Source organism: Cuculus canorus, chromosome 5 (genome assembly GCF_017976375.1).
Source record: "Cuculus canorus isolate bCucCan1 chromosome 5, bCucCan1.pri, whole genome shotgun sequence".
In the NCBI taxonomy this organism is placed as follows: domain Eukaryota; kingdom Metazoa; phylum Chordata; class Aves; order Cuculiformes; family Cuculidae; genus Cuculus; species Cuculus canorus.
In genome coordinates, this window is record NC_071405.1 from 59,196,906 (window position 1) to 59,216,344 (window position 19,439).

A 19,439-nucleotide genomic window follows, 5' to 3' on the forward strand; every position below is an offset into this window, starting at 1 on the left:
AATGGGGCTACAAAATAGCCTGATCTGAATCCTCATAACCACGAACCACATCATGGAATGAAGAAGCTGTAAATGTGTTTTTCTTACTTCTTAGTTGTATTTGAATACCATTGATGAGCATTATTTCCAGAACCTTGTGTCAATTCAATGTGATTACAGAAATAACGACCTTTGGTGCCCTGCATTTGCTACGAGTATTTGAGTATTTTTTTCCTAGAAGCAAATTTCTGGAAATTTTTAGAATATCAAACTGCAGCTATTCAATTAATACATGAAAATATTTTGAAACTTGCATGATTTTTTTTGTGTGTGTGTGTGTGCATGTGTGTCTTAGAGCTAATGATCTAGTTTTGCCATTTTCCTTTTAAACTGGAAAGACTAACACATACAAGGAATTTGTTACAAAGAAACTGCTACACTGTTCTTGATTAACTTAAGTGACAGTAACATAATGAAATAATGACATTGTGAAGACATGCTTGCTGTCTTTTTTTTTGTTTATAAAATGTCTGGAAAAGATGCCACAGACCTGTATATTAGTGAGATTTAAACATATTGTAAAATGAGTCTACACCGAAAGACTGGAAATTAGAAACTTGCCTACATTTAAATAGCTAATTACCAAACGTTGTATTCTTCCATATAATATCAGGAAAATCCTAATACAACCAAATTCAGATTTCATTAGCGATATTCATTTGAATTGGAACACTTGGCTTTTGGCATCCTTCTTGGCATACAGATGAAGGAATTGTAGATGTAGCTAATCTAATGGAAGGAAATGAATTATTCAGTTGGAAAAAGATTCATTACTGGCTTCAGTGACTAATCTGTGATCAATCTGTGAAACATTTGAACTGTAAAACAGTTCAAATAAGTTTCAGATTCTAGCATTTATTGTTTCATGGACTAATGGAGACTTTGTCAAACTATGTAATTAAAGGTAGTAATAATTAAAAGCCCTTCTTTGGAAAGAATTCCCTTGACTTAAAGAATACCACACTTTTTCCACTTCTTTATGTCAGGGTTAATTTATACAAAACCAAAAAGGAAGAAAACGCTACAGCAAAATATGGAATGTAACAAATATTTACATTGAAATTTTGCAGATTACTGAGAAATTACATTCCTCTTTCTTGTAAACCGATTTGTTCTGACATAGGCTTTCCTTGCCAGTGAAAAATTTAGATAGGCTATAAGTTAATGTTATTAGAAAACATTCAACATCTTTTTAGATATCTTGATAGAATTCTGGATCATTTACTGACTCAGAATCAAAGTACTTTGCATTCTTCCAGAAATGTGAATACATTTAGCACTTCACAAAATCAGCATGTTTTGAAGCAAGGAGCAATCCTGTTCCTACAGGAACAAAGAAATTCAACGAGTGTAAAGTATCACCACATTTCTTTTTGAAAACAGAAATTAAGCTATTTTTTCTTGGGATGTGTAAAGTTTTGTGTGCACTCCAGAACAAAGCAGTACGACATAGCTAAGGGTAATTTGAAGATTGACACCAGGGATGGTCTTGAATAGCTTCGCTTGAGACAAACTAAAAACTGAGCTAGGTTTAAAATGGTTAGAATGGAACTGTGCCATGAGCAGCAGAAAAGCGATCATATGGTGTCGGTCCACGTGACAGCAAAGGGCTGTAGTAAAAAACAGTATCACTTAGTTCTATCTAAACCTTGCAGTTATAAAAGTTGTTTTCAGTGCTGACGAATACGCAGTGGACTGTGGATTCAGAGCAGTGCAAAGATTTTTCTTTCAAAAACAAGTGACGTGACTGATGCATCTACAGTAATAGGTTAATACATTGCCGCTTTACTTCAGATTCAATGTAAGAATTCCTTATGGGAATGCTATCTCTGCAGCTTTCATATCCTGAGTTCACTCCTGTTTCTGCATTTGGACTTCTCTTCAGTACTAAGAAGTCAGATTCTAGGGCCACTCATCTTATTGTTGTATACATTTTTTTTCCCAGCGTAGAAATGAATTATTCTGTTGTTATGAATTAGTATTTTGACCTTGCTTTCTTATGTTTATTTTCCTGTTCTTCCCTGTCTTCTTTTTTACCACTTCATCTTCCTTGATGCTGACAATTTCATGAAGCAAAGGAATAAACATTTTCTGCTTTTGTTTAGGCTAGAAATCAGCAATTATTCCTACACCTTTAAATGTTCTTTTCTTGCTGAAACCATAGAACTTCCTCCTATATAATCTTCTCAGAAATTTAAAATAAAAGCCTTACCATCAAGCAAGAATTACAGCAGTTACTCATTTAAGAAGAAAAGCATCAATTAATGTTTGTATCTTAAAAAGAAAGTGTAGTTGGTGATTTTACTATTTACATAGGTCTAGGGCTCACCACATCGCATAAAAGCAGTAGCAAGAAAATCAGTCAGCTATGAGTGTTATTTTCTACATTTATTCATATTTTTCAAATGCAAACCAAAAATAATCAACAAGCTAAAGTTAAATTTGCATTTTTAACAAAGTCAGTCTGATAAATGACTGGTCAGCTGATTGTTCTATTCAACATTGTGACCACTGTGTTCGAGTCTGCTACAATCAGTGATTAGAAAACTTAGTATTTGAAGGTAAAATAAGTACAATTTCTAATTGTAGTACCACTGCTACCTATCAGTTCTCTTCCTGGAATAATTGGGAGTATTAATTGGTTTCCTCTCTGCTGCCTTACACTTGGCATGCTCTGCTTTTTTTCCAGACAGTGTACATGCCAAGTCTGGCCAGTATCAGGTGATCAGAAGAAGTTCAAATTAATCAGAGGCATAATTTTAAGAAATATAGTTGTTTAAAGGTCTGAAGCAGGCAAACTGGCATTTAATTTTAGTGGGATTACACAGATGCTTGTGGTAAATAAAATATTTATTGATAACTTTCAGTAAATAAAGCTACTTTTGTTCTAAAGTAAATGTTCTTATGAGAAATATGTCAGACTCACATGATCAATTTACAAATCAGCTCATGTGATTAAATCATGCAAGGTTATCTCTGTTTGCTCCTTTCAAGTACTTACGATGATTGCAGAGCAGCAGAATGTGTGATTTTTTTTTTAATCTGAATAAATTAAGGAAAAAGCCCAAAAGAAAACAGATACATAAGGAGAAATTTCCCATAGTGTGTTCTGTGATTCTCCAAAGTGTGAAACTGAGATTCTCACAGGGTAGTAATTCAATTAAATTTTGTAAAGCACTTTGAGACAACCCAAAATAGTTTCAATTAAATTAAGTTATTCGAATGGAATTTGACAAAATCCATTGCTTGGTTCTGAATTTATTTCCTAATTATTTTCATATAACACTGCTATGCATGTACATTTTTGGAATAGGCACAAATGGGGTTTTTTGGTATACATATTAATTTTCTTCTGCTGCAGCTTTTCTTTCAGACTAATAGCGCTGAGAAATTCTGATTTTTAATCTAACTAGTTCTGCTTAAGTGTTACTGTCTAAACTGCATCTGGTTAAAATGCACTTTAGGCTTTGATATAGGTAGAAATGATATGCCATATTGTTCCCATATTTTTATTCATTATGCAGAGCCAGCTGCTGTTTGTATTGAAAACAATGGCTTGCTGAGTTTAGCTTTTTTTCTTAAATAAGCATTTATAAGAGACATTGAGTAAGGTTTTGTTATTATTGTAGTGTGTTTATTCTCTCATGACTTCTTAAATATTAAAATTTAGTATACATACATCAAGTACAAAAAATGCTGCATGGCATACTGGCGACAGAAGTCTGAACTGCTCTATAGCTGCTTTTATCAGGATATAGCCCAGTCAATCTCACCTCTGTGCCTGGCAAGATCATGGAGCAGATCCTCCTGGAAACTCTGCTGAGGCACATAGAAAACAAAGAGGTGATTGGTGACAGCCAGCATGGCTTCACTAAGGGCAAGTCACTAATTTGGTGGCCTTCTACGGTGCTGCTATGGCATTGGTGGATAAAGGAAGAGTAACTGATATCTACCTGAACTTGTGCAAAGTATTCAACACTGACCCACACAACATTCTTGTCTCTAAATTAGAGAGACGTGGTGGATAAGGAATTGGCCGGATGATCACGCTGAAGAGTTTCTGCTGTCCTAAGACTTTTTTTTCCTTAAGACCATTTCTGAGAGTGGTTTATCTCTGCAGTCTTTCAGCCAGTATACCATACACGCACACACAAATTTCTTTTTCTTTGTGGCTCCAGACTTCAGTAGGTGAACCAAGTTCCTCTGGGTTTGTTTTTTTTTTGTTTGTTTGTTTGGGTTTTTTTTCTCTTTTGGTAATATTCCTTTATTTTTAAATTTTAATTTCTTTAATTTCCTTCATGTACTCAAGCCTGGTAGAGAATCAGTACTGATGTGCTGATAAAATCGGTCCTACTAACACACCTTTAGCCTTATTTTAGTCACCTATATACGTTTATTTTCAGTGAGATCTTCTGCATTGTTTTCTGTAACATCTTGTATGCTTTTCTTTTTTCCCAATTGTGTTCCTTTCTCCTAAAGATAAGCCATTTTTCACCATGCTCTCAGAAATTTGCAAACACACATTTGCTTTTGTTCTAAGATTGTTTTTCCTTCCATCCAAAATCAGGTCATTTAATAGCAAGAGTTGGCAGCATTGCAAATATTAAGAATTTTGAAAATTGCAAAGATACTTCATTGCTGTCTTTTGAAGTTCTGTATTTATTAATCATACAGAAAGCAATTTTGGCCAAACTAACTTCATCATCTGGGTGAACTGAAAAATTAGATTTGGTATAATTTGAAATGGGCAAATCTGTATTTTTCATTAGGATAAAATCTTTGGTATTGACGCATGACAAATGGATTGCTAATGTCAACTGTAATATTTCTGCATTAGTTGGTTTTGGGTCAAGAATTTATGAATAAACCAAATTATCACAATAGAGTAAAATACATATTGCAGAGAAAAAAACCCTCAATTAAAAAAAAAATCCAATTAGTTTTTTAATATAAATTATGATATTGCCTTTTGTTTTCTGTACGAAGATACAGAGTAATCTTGTTCTACCAGTCAATTTTTATTTTTATTTATTTATTTTTAAGACAACTGATCGTGTCTTACACTTAACTAGATGATTCCTTTTTTTGTCAATTATGTTGGAATTGTAACTGATCCTGTTAAGGACTCCATAAAATTTCACAATTTATTTGCAGTACTATTGAGCAGAATTTCTACCTAATTTTAGACATAAGAAGAAAACTGGCAGCGTGGGGGCAGCAGGAAGGGGAAGGGATTTGAAGTAGTAGTTTGTGCATGAAATCCCCGGAATGATGAAGCAAATGAGCACATCTCATACTGCTGTTCCAAGGCATGAGATGGGGTGGATTAGAGAATATGGGAAGGTGATACAAAGAGGATTTAAGGGGGTGCTAAAGGAGAAACTGAATAGTACAGAGTTCTGGGCATATATGTTGTGCCATAAACAAATTCAGTTTCTGTATCTAAACAAGTCAGGAAAAAACTTAACTCTTTTGGGCTCAAAACTGGCCATGCAAAAATGAGTAGACCATAAATTGTTGAATTATTGACCAATATTTATTGATAATTTGAAGTATTAATTTTAAGTTGAAAATATGACAACTTATATCCCTGTTATACTGAAGTGTCAGGTCTGATGTGCAATGACAATAAAAGATAAACATATTAAAAAATGGAAATGCCTGTTCAGGGATGGGAATATGCCGCGGGCATGAGAAAAAAGTAAAATTGAGCTAGCTTATACAGCATGACCTTTTGCTTTTTAGTTCATATTCAAACAGACTGATAACAACTGCTTTGGCACCTTTTCTACCCCCTTTTTCCACCATACAGTTCGTGTTTTCCTCATATACCTCTCAGAGATCACACATACATGTTTATGAATATTTTTCTGTATTATTGTTAAAAATATTCATCCTTTGAGAGAACACAACGAATCATAAACGTTCGGTTGGCCAGCCTGTATCCTCATTGTTAGCCCTTGGAATTTAGTTTAGTCTTCAGTTTCCAAACATCAAAGTCAGTCAGTATCTTTCCAATTCAGACATTGCTTCTGAGAACGTTATTAAACTGTTTCATTGGATGATAATGTATCATTTCTGGTGATACTTTTCCAAATAAAGGAGCACCCTGAACAGGAGGTTGTTGCTCATTCCATGAAAGTCTTCACTTGTATGAGCCTTCCACGCTCAGTTGAACTGAGACTAAAAGAACTGATAATTATACTACTTCCACTCAACATCTTGGGTTATTCGTTGGAATTTAACATTTTATAAAAGTTCCTGAAAGGTTTGAGCAACAGCTATCATTGCTTATCATCCACAAAGTCATAGATTAAGAAATAATATGGTAGCTGAAAGTAAGGATTGTTTAATCTAAAACGAGGGCAGTTTGCATGCTAGATATAGTGAATAGCTTTCAACTCTAATTAGCGTATCAACTCGGCATATAGATGACTTCCAGCCTTTAATGTTCCTTTCAAAGCTGAGTGGCTTCAAATTTCTTTGCAAATACATTTCTACATAAGCTTTTACTGCTTCCTACATACAAATCAATACTAATGTTCTATATAGGGTAAATGAAGCAGAAGGCAGGTTGCATTTATCCTATGACAAGATGAAAAGCTGATTACGCAGATGAGTGCAGATGAACTGGAAACCTCTTGGAGATTAGGTTTTGCTCTCAGTTTGCCCTACATTGCAGCCTGACATAATCATTTCATGTTGGTTGCTTTTTGTGAACCAAGTGCATGCAAAATGGGAAGTTACTAACAAAGTAATTGTTAATCTCTGTAAATACTAAACATCAGCACAGAAGGCCTTACTTTCAGCCAGGGATTTTTCCATTCCCTAGTCTACACACGTCTCAGTATGGAGAGTATGAGCTATTTATGTACAGGTGATCACTTGATGCTCAGAAAATTACAGGTAAAAAGTAGGAAACTCAATTTATTAAGATTCCAAAAGGAAACAATGCTATGAATGGCCTAAAGTGATAAGGATCTGACTATCCCATCTTTCAAATAAAGGTGGATGATTTCTGTTTGAGTTAGGATCATTTATTTAAGAAACATCTGCACAGTGAGCAAACAAAGAATTTAATAAACATACTGTTTTGCGGAATCAAACCCTATAAGCCAAAATGAGTTATAAAGCAGGTATGTTTATTTCCAGCGCTGGGGTGCAAGGGGGTTCTCCTCCTAGCTTGCAAACCATATAGCTTAACAAGCAGCTACTTATAGTGTAAAGACATGCATAGGTATAAGCGCCTACTACATATTTATACCCTTTCCCCGCTTCATATTATAATTAGATCTGGAAAGTTCGCTCCAATCTTGTGCCTGCATAGTGCCTCCTGATGGTCATGGGCCGGGGTCTTAGGGACGAAGTAGGAAGTCTTCCTCGGGATGAATATATCTCTTTTCAAACATTGCACAGACTCAGTCTCCTCTGGCTGTTTCCAAACTCCTGAACCAAATACAGCCAGCTTTCTGCATTCCAATGCCTACTTATCAGTAAACTTCTGCTAACTGGCTCCTTCATTATCAACTTCCAAGGTCTTCAAGGCGAATAACGCCAAGCTCTAACGAACGCTCCCAGCCCCCCTTGTCTGTTTTCGCACATCAATACCATATAGTAACGAAGCTCAGCAGAACCAAATGTGACATTTTCAGGAGGCTGTAAGTTACAGTGAGAAAAGGTATTTCATTGCAATGTTTCAATATCGAGAAGGGAATCACAATTCACCAATGGGAATCGCAAGACCATTTTTTTCTCACAGTTGTGTAGAATTGTTTTAATCTTAACTCTCTTACTTCTGAATTGTTTCTCTTATTTTCAAGTAATTAAGCTGATCCAAAGGCCTTATGCTTCCTTTATGGTGCCTTCTAGAACGGTGTACTTCCAGTGAAGAGTAGCAGGAGGATTACTCGTAGAAAAATAACATTCAAGCCAATAAACCAGGTCTTTTTCTTGCTCTGTCTAGAATTCTGTCCCTTGAAATAGATGGGTATTTTATGAGGTAGTCGAGCAAACGAGCTTGTATCGATATTCACCTCTTCGAGCAGCGTTAGGGGTAAAGGGTAGGGTTCCTTCTCTTCCAGTGTTGCCATTCAGAGTTGCGTCTGCTTTGCTTAAGGGCTGTATTGCATCTACTGCGGTAAGCGGTGACTACAGGATTGGCAGTGATGCTCTTCCAGAGGGAGAACGGATCTGATGGATTACGCAAGGACAGTTTATGACAGAAATAAGCAGGCTGAGCCTCGATGCCTGAGCTCCCCACGCTTTGCCGGCGAAGCTGTTTGCCGACACATCAAGCGGCCAGCACAAATGTCACGGCCACAGCCGTTCCGCAGAGGCAGAAAACGCCTCCATGCCCCGAGCCCGTCCCAGAGAGGGGCAGGAGCAGCACACGCCGCCCCGCGCGCCAGCAGCCTCAGCCGGGGCGGCGGGCTCCGCCATGCGGGGCGCCCCGAGGATTGGCCGCTCGCCCCGTCAGTCCGTGTCGCCTCCCCCGCCGGGAGGGACCGGCGAGGCACAGCGAGGGGCTCCCGGGCTGGGAAGGAGCCGGGAGGCGGGGGGGGGAGGCGGTATCGGCGGCCAGCGAGGGGGAGGAGGCGGCCGGGAATAGCGCAGCAGCATCCCGTGTCCTCCCCTGCACCTGGAACAGCAGCGGGAGCATCTTAGCCCCGGGCTCCTCTTCCCGCAAGGTAATGCCTTTTCGTTTACTTCTCTCTGCCGCCTTGCCCGTCGGCTCCGTTCCCCGCAGTGGCTTCTTGCCGCAATCGGGTGGATTAAAAAATAAAACCACTGATTCGAGACTGTAGGGAAGGGATCTTGTTTAGTCCTCATTAGCATCCCTCTCCTGCTCACTCGCTGTTTATCTATAAATAGGTTGTGCAGGATCACAAGACATCTCTTAGTTCGCTTGCGGTCCTAAGAAAGTCTACAGCTTTCCAATCTTCCCCCTTTCCTGTCAGCGCTATGAATATAATTTGTTACTGGATTACTTTCCCAACCCCACTGCAAAATGACTCTTCAAACTGTATGCTTTTCTTCTTCCAGCCTAATGTACGGGATAGGCACAGCGAAGTGGGGAATGCAGACTGATCGCTAGAATTCCATAGCATTTGATGGATGCAAATATCTTCATGCGCTCGGGAGGGCAGATGAGTGGAAAGCACGTGATTTATTATTTACAGTGTACAGACAGTCTGTTACTCTGTAATGTAAAGCTCATGGGAATCCCCCTTGCAGATAAGGCTACTGAACTGTTACCCTGAGTTAGAACGCATTATGCATAGTGATATTTGCAAATCTCTTTTACCTGTAGAAAGAGGACACATACTGACATTCCGGAGAAACCCTTGTCTTGCTGAGCAAGAGCACAGTCTCCTTTCTTCAAATGCAATATTAAATATTATGATACAGCTGACAGAGAGCTGGTCTGGGAATTGTATAGACTTGGTCCTTCCAGCTGTCCCACTGCCTTGTCTTGTGATATTTGCTTTCCCAAGCATGTAGCAGGAATATTAATGGGTCCTTACTTTCTTGGAGCTTCACAGAAAATTAATCAAAATTTTTTTAATTGCTGAGAAATTATAGAATGGTTTTGATTGCGTTCCTGATATACACCATTTATCTCTATCCATCCTTACAGTTGTTCACGATTGTTTAATGATAATTTTACTTTCAGAAATTTCTTGTGCAGGTGTTATCAATAAAACATTATGTATACATTTAAATATATTTCTAGGAGTATATCAATAGTGTTACTATGAAGTTCAGGTAAGTCACATGTAATATTCTAAAACTCACCTTTCAGGTAGCTTGGCCCATGCTTTTAGGTGAATTGGCTTGTTTTGGTAATTTTCAGCAGAAACACTTCAGCCGCTTTGGATTAAATGGAGAGTGGAAGAGAGAAAGAAGAAATGCTTTTTGTGTTACTAAAAAAAGAAACCGTCAACCTAAAACATCATTAACTTAATTTGAAGGACTGTAGACAGAATGTCTAGGGATAGAGAGTCACAATTTGGTATGAAATCAAACCATCTTGTGAAGCATCTTTTTAACAATGGAAATTAGTTTTGACTTAAGTGCAACCTATCTCATTAATAGTCAAGTGCCATGAACATGCATATTCCCTTGTAGTTTTGTATAGATGTATGTGTAAGGTGTAGAGCTACACGGGCCTCGGTGACTTGTGAAGTAAGTTGTGAACAACGGGTGAATGTTTTTCCTCTCAATTTCAGTCTTTTATATGTGTAGAGTGTACAGATCCATCTACTAATCCCTCTTCAGTTAATTTAAAATAAACTGTTAATAATTTTCAAAGAAGGAGATAATATGTTACCAGGAAATGACAACAACTTGGAGAAAACTTCACTCTGAGAAAGTTTAGCAACTAGAAACTGAAGACCGTTTCCTTTAGTGAAAGCTATAGGCAAATATGAAATAGAAAACTGAGGCAGAGAGAAAGCTGCTTTTCAAAATAAATAAAAGGTAGTGAATGTCAACTTCATCCTGACATTTGTCAGGATATAAAAATATGATGAAGAGCCAGTTCTGTCTGGTATATGAAGAACTACTGTTTTTTTTGTGGCCGAGTTGGTTTTGTTTTATCTTTTTTAAACTAATATCTATTTGTCTATCATAATTAGTATTTCACTAATACCCCACATTTTCTCTGGCAGAAAAAATCCCCATTTTTCTGCTTTTTTTTGAGAACAACCGATGATTTGTCTATGTAAAGTATGTAATCTTGGGCCTTTACATGATCATTTAACAAAGTAATCCTTTCTGAAGCTTTGATCCTGCTTTAACTTGTGCACATGAAATGTTTGAAAGTGGAACGAAAAGTCAAAAGCAGCTTTTAGAAATGACCCCAAATGATACTCTTTAGAGAGCGGTCAAGAGTGGGAAAAGGAAAGCAAGAACAATCATAGAGGTCTTCATTAAGGCCTTAGCATGGGACAGCTTTCTGCTCTTTACTATAAGAACTGAATAAGAAAAATAATTTCCATGTGTTTCTATGTTGCTGTTTTCAAAAATTAGTTTGCATCCCTTCCTCCACCTGTTTGTTAGCTTTTAATTTTACTTTAGCTGCTTTGGCATAAAATAAATTCTTCCTGCTTTGATCTCATATGACTTTTAAAATATATAATCTGAATGTGTATTCCATTAGCTTTTATGTGTCAAGAAAAGCACCAAAAAGTCAGTAAACTGCCCATCACGGAGTGAATGAATAGATATAACTCACTGGAATCTGAACCCTTATTGTGGATAAATTCTTTCTACCTTTTAAACTTGTTTTATGCAATTATATATTATTCCTTTATGTGCAAATGCTCTTTTATTATTAATAACTGTATCTCATTGGTTGCATTGCTAGTTGTGGCCATCCGTGTTTATTTGCACGTGCTTGGAGATAGTAGGAGTAAAGACTGCATTAATATTTCAATGATCAAGCACAAGTCAATACCTATGATTTTTGTTGATCTGATTTTATGCCTAAACATCTGTTTTGTTCAACCTTCCTCTGTGACGGTGGAGCCTGTAGAGCCTATAGCTACCTGCAATGGAGAATGTGAGAGAGGTTTGTTTCTTTTTGCCAAGATAATTTAAAACATTATGGAATTTCATAACCTCTTTCAAGATTTATATTTGTGATTTTACTTCCCTATAAGCATTGCCAGAATAGAGATACAGTATGTCCAGAGTTTCAGCACCTCTGCCTGAGAAGAGGGAAAGAGCAAGCTCAGAATGTGCTGCTGGAATTCTTATCCAAGTAACTGTCTCCTAGTCAAGCAACTACTGCTCTTTTTTCCCTTTCCATGGACGGCTGAACCTATAATCATTAGTTCAAACATTTAGCTTGATTTTAAGTCCGGCTCTAACTCTACGTGGTGATAATGGGGAGCTTGGTATCTCCACAGGACTGCACGTCTTTTGTTGAGTTGGGCCCTGAGAAAATTATGACCTATGTATTATATGACCTATAAATTCTTAATTGCTTCTGTCCTCCATTTAAATAGTCATTAAATTTTATAAATTCTTTTAAAAGGTATTACTGAAGTCGAATTGGTATTTACTGCAACAAGATTTAAATTGATATTTTTCTCAAAGCCGTTCTTTTTATCCTGCTGTATCTTAAGCTTATTACACTGAAATGCTGCATCTTCATGTTTTAATCTTCTTGCTTTTTTCCTATGATGGTTGTCTTGTTGCCAAAGTTAGAACCCCCTGGGCATCTATGCAATCTGTTTAATCTTAAAACAGGTTGAGGTTTATAAATATTTTTAGACGTTCTTGGTAGAAGTGTATTTCCCTGTTGACAAACTTGATGAATTTAATAAAAATTCCATGTATGGTCTTCCATGATAGGGCAAGAAAATCACAATGACATATAAGCAATTAACCATTTTCAAGACATTTTTAATATTAATTGATTTGACTTAGGAAAGATAAAACAGTCTAAATATTATATATAAAAAACCCAATACTTAATATATTTATTTATTTAACAGACCCTTGGTAAACCTATAATCTCTCCTCTAGGATAGCAATTGGATTATAACTTTTTGTTAATTGTCGTCATATGACAAAATCATATAGCTGTGTATGAAATGCAAAATGTTGCACTGAAGAAAACAAATGCAACCATAGTTCTCCTCTTTAACACTTCCTCCTTTTAAGTGTTAATATGATCATCACAAGTCATTACATCCAATTCCAACATCCAAGGTTTTCAAAACCTGAATGATAAATATAATTTTTGAAGCAACAAAAATTCCTTAAGGCTAAAGTCATTCCAAGATTAAAAGCTTGGGAAGGCAGAAAAGTTATAAAGGCTTTCTGAGTTTATTTTCAAAGTTTGCATAATTTCTTGAAATATTTTAAAATATGTACAGTTAAAAATAGGTTTGTTAACTTGTCAAATATATTTCAGAAAATTGTTCTTGATTCCTAAGAACTTAATTTGGGACAGCTTCTTTGACCTTGCATTACAAAAAGATATATTCAAAGCTTGCTTGATTTTATGGAGGGTTTCATCTGAAGGTATAAACTGTTGTTATGAGAGTTTTTTAATTGCTACTATTATTCTTTTAAATTCCATTTCTCTTCTGTTTTCACTACTGAAGCTTCCTTAGCATTTACACCTTCTTTTGCAGTTGCTCCAAACTTTTTGCAGCTGGAATTACTTTCCTTGCTTATGAAATAGCTCAAAGATTTGCTGTAACATAGCCTTTTAGGCTTTTTTGTCCTTTGCTTTCCTTAAATAATGTATTGAGTTTAAAGTTATGAATATATGGGTATGCCAGATGTGTTTCTGAAAGTGATTTTTGGCAGAAAATTCTTGGATCTGAGTGGTTGTGTACTAAGTGCTTAATTTAAATATCATGGACATGCAAGAGTTAAAAATCTGATGTCTTGGTTTAGTGGAACTAAAAATGCTAAACAATACAAACAGAACAAGATGCAGCCCTTGTCTGAAGAGTTTGCTGTTCAGACAAGAAAAAATAAAGCTTTTGGACAAAGATTAAAAAGAAAATAATTATTTTATTTTTAAAAATATTTATTTCATGTTGTTTTTCTGTAGAAAGAGCCTTGCTTCCAGAATTGAAAACAAACTACTCTCTGTCCTGTTAACTTACTCATTGATAAAGTATTAAATAATAAAAAAAATATTTTATGGGATATTGTTTATCTAGGTTAAAACTGGGGGAAAAAAGTAATGTGCACAGTTTATGACCTAAGTTTAAAATGTACAAATGTGATCATTGAATGTTTATGGCATTTTGTTCATTTTCAATCTATGCAATTTTTTGTTTTACTTTTCCTGATAATATAGTATGTTTCTGTTGAAATATGCAAAGTTTGCATTCTAGAATTGTGAATAGAGGTCTGTACAAGCTTCTGGACTAATATGTTTTTTTTGTTATTGTTTATTACTTGAAAATCAGCTGACTATTAACTAGTCTATTAACTAGACTATTACTGCCATCTTTATTGAAGTCATTCCGGCATTTGTCATTATAAGAATCTCTTCAGTTATAACTTTGTAGCACTTCAGTTATTTCAGCTGCAATTCTCCATGACAAATGTTAACTCCTGAAATGTTTTTCCTTAGGAATATCTCAGAAAAAACCCTAAAGCAATTGTTTTTGCAAGGAAAACTAGAAGAGTAGGGGCAAGAAATGAAAAATGTAATGTTCTTCATGTTATCATCTGTTTAACCCATTTAATACCTTTGAATTCTATGGTAGTTGCTGTTGCCGTCACTTAGAAAAATCACCTTTATTTATAAGGCTATGGATCTTCCCAATGGCGTTTTGCTTCAAATCCTATTTGTTGAGTGTATCTTTATCAGGAATGCAATCTTTTTAGTGATACTTCCCTAGGAGTTTGCCTCCTCAGCAGTTAGAAACCTCTTTCCCGTCAAATAAAACCTGAAAGCAAGATGATTGACTTGTCTGTTGTCTTGGTTGTTTCAGTGCTAAGTGCCCTGGAGCAAGGTGGAGAATGTAAAAACTTGACTGAAGTGCAGAGTGATTTTGTTTGTTTGTTTAAGTGATGTACTTCTTGAAATACTGTTACTGTGTTAAGAGTGATTTCTTAGTGATATGTGTACAGATTGCCTTTGTTCTTTCTCTCCTTTGATGCCTGCTGGTTTACTACTTACATTAAAGTTATAATATCATTGCAGACTTCTTTGTTAGCAACCTGTTAAACAAAGGGGAGAATTTATGATCAATATCTCATTTGGTAACTTGTTGCAAATTAGTCACCTTTCTGAAACAGATTTTGGACAAATATGTCCTGTGGTGTGGTTGAACTCTGCCAATGCAGTTTCAGTAGCAATGAATACATATTGTGTGTCATCTTCTTTCTTTTTTTAACTTGCTGAGGCAGTTGTGTCAGAAAAAACAACATATTGCTTTGCTAAATTGAAGTAGGCTACAGAAGGATGAGAATTTTCATGTAGGTCTCTTTTGGGAGGGAGAGGTCTCATTGCTTTCTGTAACTAAAATTGCAGAAGGTGTATTAGCACAGATAAAATATTAACAGGAAAAAGAATCTACTTGTTCAAATTATTTCCAAATTACAGCATGTTGTACTGAGAAAGTTCTGCAGGTAGGAGAAAAAAAATTGCTTGCTATCAGAGTTTGCGTTCGTATCTGCCTGTGCTTCCAGTGCGCTTCCTTTTCAGTTTGTTTAGTCATAATACTGTGTTCTTCTCTGAGAGTCCACTCATACCCTAACTAAGCTCTTTAAAAGCAGGATTATTTTTCTACCTTGAATCACTAGTAGTTATTTCCTTCTTTATACTCCAAATTCAAATTTAGACCTGACAGGAAATTATTTTCTTTCAAAAGTTATCTATGAAAAAAAGATACATTTAGATTTCTTGCTCAATGCGGTATCATAATAAAATTCTTACCTGGATTTTTAAAACTTGAAATTTTAAGTATGGCATGCTCTTTATTTCTTTTTTAACTGTAAAAGATAGGAGTGTTTTCCAGGATTTTTATTTATTTATTATTTTCCGTCTGTATAATTTTTTTCTAGTGTTGAAAACTCCAATGGCAAAACCACAATTCTGTGAAATCCTATACTACTTCTAAGCTGTGAATATTTGGAAGAAGTAGAACGTAGGAACAGCCTGGAGAGATTTTTTTTTCTTTTTTAATTTTGGACTTCAGTGAAATGTCAGAAAATGGGTTTTGGGAATTAGGAAACAATCTTATAATACTTTATGTATTTCATATCAGGATTCTCTTTTTTTGTTCTTATTTTCTTATTCCTGTGCTCTCTTCTGTAATAATGCATTAACAAGCAAATTTCGGTTCAGGTCTTTGACTGTCTCAATCTTTCTGTGAAATTGTAATGTTCTGTTTCCACTGTAATCATCAGCAGAAACTAGTGTTTTAAGAGACATTTCTGTTCTGTGATCTTCATTCCAGCATCATTGTTCAAATGTACATTACATTTTATAATAAAATGTATGTATTATAAAGCCTGTAATTATCACACATTTCAGGATAATGATTGTTTATAATCTTGTTTATAGTTTCTTCTTTCCTTAGTAGACAGTGGTGAGTTGTTACTCATAGAATGTGAAGAAAGTGATAAAAATAATTTTATTTAAAAAAATCTGAAAACCCAATACATTTTCATGGCATAGATGCCATAGGCAAAGAGTTCTGATATTATTTGTTCATTGTAATAGATTCCAGTGGGATAGTCTATTTGGAAGACAGATAAAACATTTTGTGAAGTCTGAGATGGATTAGGACAAAATTTAATAGCAAATCCGAAAGGGCATGTTATCTGGAGATTATATTTTCTTTACATATGTGTTCCATCTATTCTGATCCACGTTATTGTGGTTTTAATACAGAAAGGGTTCTTTTGTCAGATCATTACCCTGTATCCTTTTCTTTGATTCCTATTGCATAGATCACTTCAGCTGCTACCAAGTGATTTACCAGGGTGGTCTCATGGGCTCAGATAGCCTTGTGAGAAACCAGAAGCAATTGTTTGTGGATCTTCTTCAGATATACCACTTTTATGTGGACGTAGTAGACTGACAACAAGGCTTTGTAGCAGCAAAGTCCTGGTCTGGTCTGTAGTGGAGAAAGTTGCTGTGTTAACAATATTTTTATCACTTCAGAAATTAAACTGTTAGTGAGGTCAGTGATTTCCATGTAATCCTGATTTTGTGGGCAAGGTTTTTTTTAAAACACATTTTGAGACCAAGTACTGTGAGTAATATATGAATTTTGTTTGCCTCCCAACCTGACTAGTCAAATGTAATATCAATTTTAAGTATAAATGGTGCACAGTAGTTGTAAATCACTAAGTATCATAGCTTTTTTCCACCTTCTATGCACCAGAAAGGTAGTAAGCTTATTTACATCTATTTCAAAGGAGACAGTGTTCTATAAAGGTCTAGGAACAAGTGTGGGACAGTTTGGCTTCTGAGAATGTATTAGTTTCTAGTGAGGCATCATCATATTATTTATTCTATCTAGAAACTTAAAAAAAAATTATTAACTTTACATGCCATATGCAGATCATCCTTTTGTTAACTTACGGTTTTAGATTTCAAGACATTTAAATGTCGTTATCTTCATATCACAAAGACAGTGTATTCAGAGTTGGGTTTCAGATTACTTTGTTTCATGGACTCAATCCTGTGTTGGAATCATTTGAATAGAACTACATAGTCAAAGATTGTGAAGGATCCAAGGCATTTTAACATTCATTTCTGGTCCTTCCAATTTTATTTATCTATTTATTTGTATTTTTATTACATTTTTAATCTGTGCTTGAAAATTGGTTTTGGTATACAAAGGTCTGCAGTGTCAATTAATTTAATGGCTTTCAGCATTGTGTTCTGTCTTATCCCTTTATGTTTCATCTGAATTTTTTGGCAAGACTCTTAATATGCTTTAAAAATATGCTTTAAAACTTCTCTTGTGCCATTGCATGAGATCTGAAATTTAATTATGCGGTTCTCTGTCTGGGTCTGTTTCTTATTTTTTAACAAGTCTTTGCTAGGGTAGTTCAGGGCATGTAAAGTTGAGAATAGGGTTATTTTAAACTACTATGTAATCGTATGCAGCATTGTTCAAACTATTACACAAACAAATAATCTAATTTTGATTTTTTTGGAGGGGGGCACAATCCAGTAAATTCTCCTTTCCTTTTATTATTTTCTGAATCACATGCATTGACAAATACTTGGATGTGATGCATCATCTTCCTTAAGTCAATACTAAGCATAGATTTGGTCTCCTTGGGATATCCACCCTCACTTTAGCCAGGATTTTCCCAATTACCTATTATTTCTTCTTCCTAGTTTAGCAGCTGTATGTTGCCAGAGGATCACAATGTGAACCGTGCCATCCATTTCTCTGCCTAGTAACTCCTCACTAAAGCTCTCCTGTAAGTAAAAATGGACTCAGCATGCATTAGCTGGGGCTGCTGAGTATTCAATTATGGAAATGTCCACAAGTTAACGAGCTCTTATTTGATGGAGCTCACCACAGTAGGTTACTTGATGCTATGGCTAAGCTGATGTACTGCCACACTGCTACCACAAAGGGTGTTCCTCACTGCTTGGGTGAAGAGTGAGTAGGTTCAAGACTGCTCCTGTGATGAAAAGGATGTTCTTTGATGGTTGTTATTTCTGTATGCAGAACCACTCTTGGTTGCATCTGCCAGTGACACACCCTATGGCTGCACGATTAATCAGTTCTACACTAGAAAAGCAGCAGGCAGGCACAGCTGGAGACAAGGAAGACTAGAAGTGAGGCTGCTCTTTTTGCAGTACTCAACCTTGTCCATATTTTGAACTCCAAACTCAGGCAATGAGTGAAAACAAGAATACAAGAAGAAACAGCATGACATAATTTTCTCAGAAACTCCTCTAGGTCTATGAAACAACAAGCTAGTCTTCAACATGAGTACTGACTAAATGTTTTGCACCTTTCCTACCCTTTTCTATACCTGCACAGAATTATGAATCATACAAAAAAAAATCTATTCACTACTGGTGGACATAATTAAGAAGCCGATCTGGCTCTGATGGAAGATTGTTCTTACTGTTAGTCTGTCACCTCAGGATCTGATCTCCATCTTCACAGAGTATGTGTGCACATGAAGTTTTGCTGGCATGAAGAGTAATGCTACTCAAAGTAAACAGAAAGTTTGAAACTATTTAAAGAACATTATAAACAGATGCAATGCTTTAACAAAGTTTAAATCAAAATCACTGCAATAATGACTGGTTTTGGATAGGATCAGATGTCTTTGGTAAATGCTGCTTGCTTCTTAGTGTTATGATTTTCTAATTACTTCATAATAAGTTATTGGCATAATTTTATATCTGACTCCCTGCATAATAAAAACTGATATAACACTTGTATATTGAAAAAATACACTAACCTGAAATGTGTAACATGGTAATGTGACAGCTTCCTTTTAATTATTCTTGCATGAGGCTAAGTTTGACTGTTTTGAAATGATGGAAAGTTCTGCTGTATTTTTGCTTTCAAAGTTGGAAACTGAAATTCCTGCATTTTTCAATGTAAAGAAGCCTTGTAGCAGATGCTCTCCAGCTTTGTGTGCTGCTAGATTTGCTGCTGAACTTGAGGTCTATCCCTGGGCTTATGCATTTCCTAGGGAATTCTCCACTTTAATCATGGTACTACAGTTCCTTCTGAATAAAGAGCCAGTTTAGTGCCCGAGGAGTAAAAGTATATAAAAAAAGTGTAAAAAATATGTAAATATATCCAATCTGTAGCAAGAAAATGTATTATGTGATGCAAAGAAAGGGAAATAACAAAGCTCAAAAAACATGCCTGTAGTAATACAATTACATTATTGCATGTTGAATCAAAATAGGTTTATACAGT

The 19,439-nt window shown here is 35.7% G+C and overlaps 1 protein-coding gene across 3 annotated transcripts in view; it reads left to right on the plus strand.

The window, feature by feature from the left end:
• Nucleotides 1–8,603: 8,603 nt before the first annotated feature.
• FMN1 (formin 1) overlaps nt 8,604–19,439 on the plus strand; it is a 182,755-nt gene continuing 171,919 nt past the window's right edge. For 2 of the 3 annotated variants that reach the window (XM_054067737.1, XM_054067735.1), the window contains exon 1: nt 8,620–8,726. The gene's annotated coding sequence lies outside the window, so the exon portion shown is untranslated. Of the gene's footprint in view, nt 8,727–19,439 lie in introns of all 3 variants that reach the window. The other variant, XM_054067736.1, reaches the window with a different exon arrangement.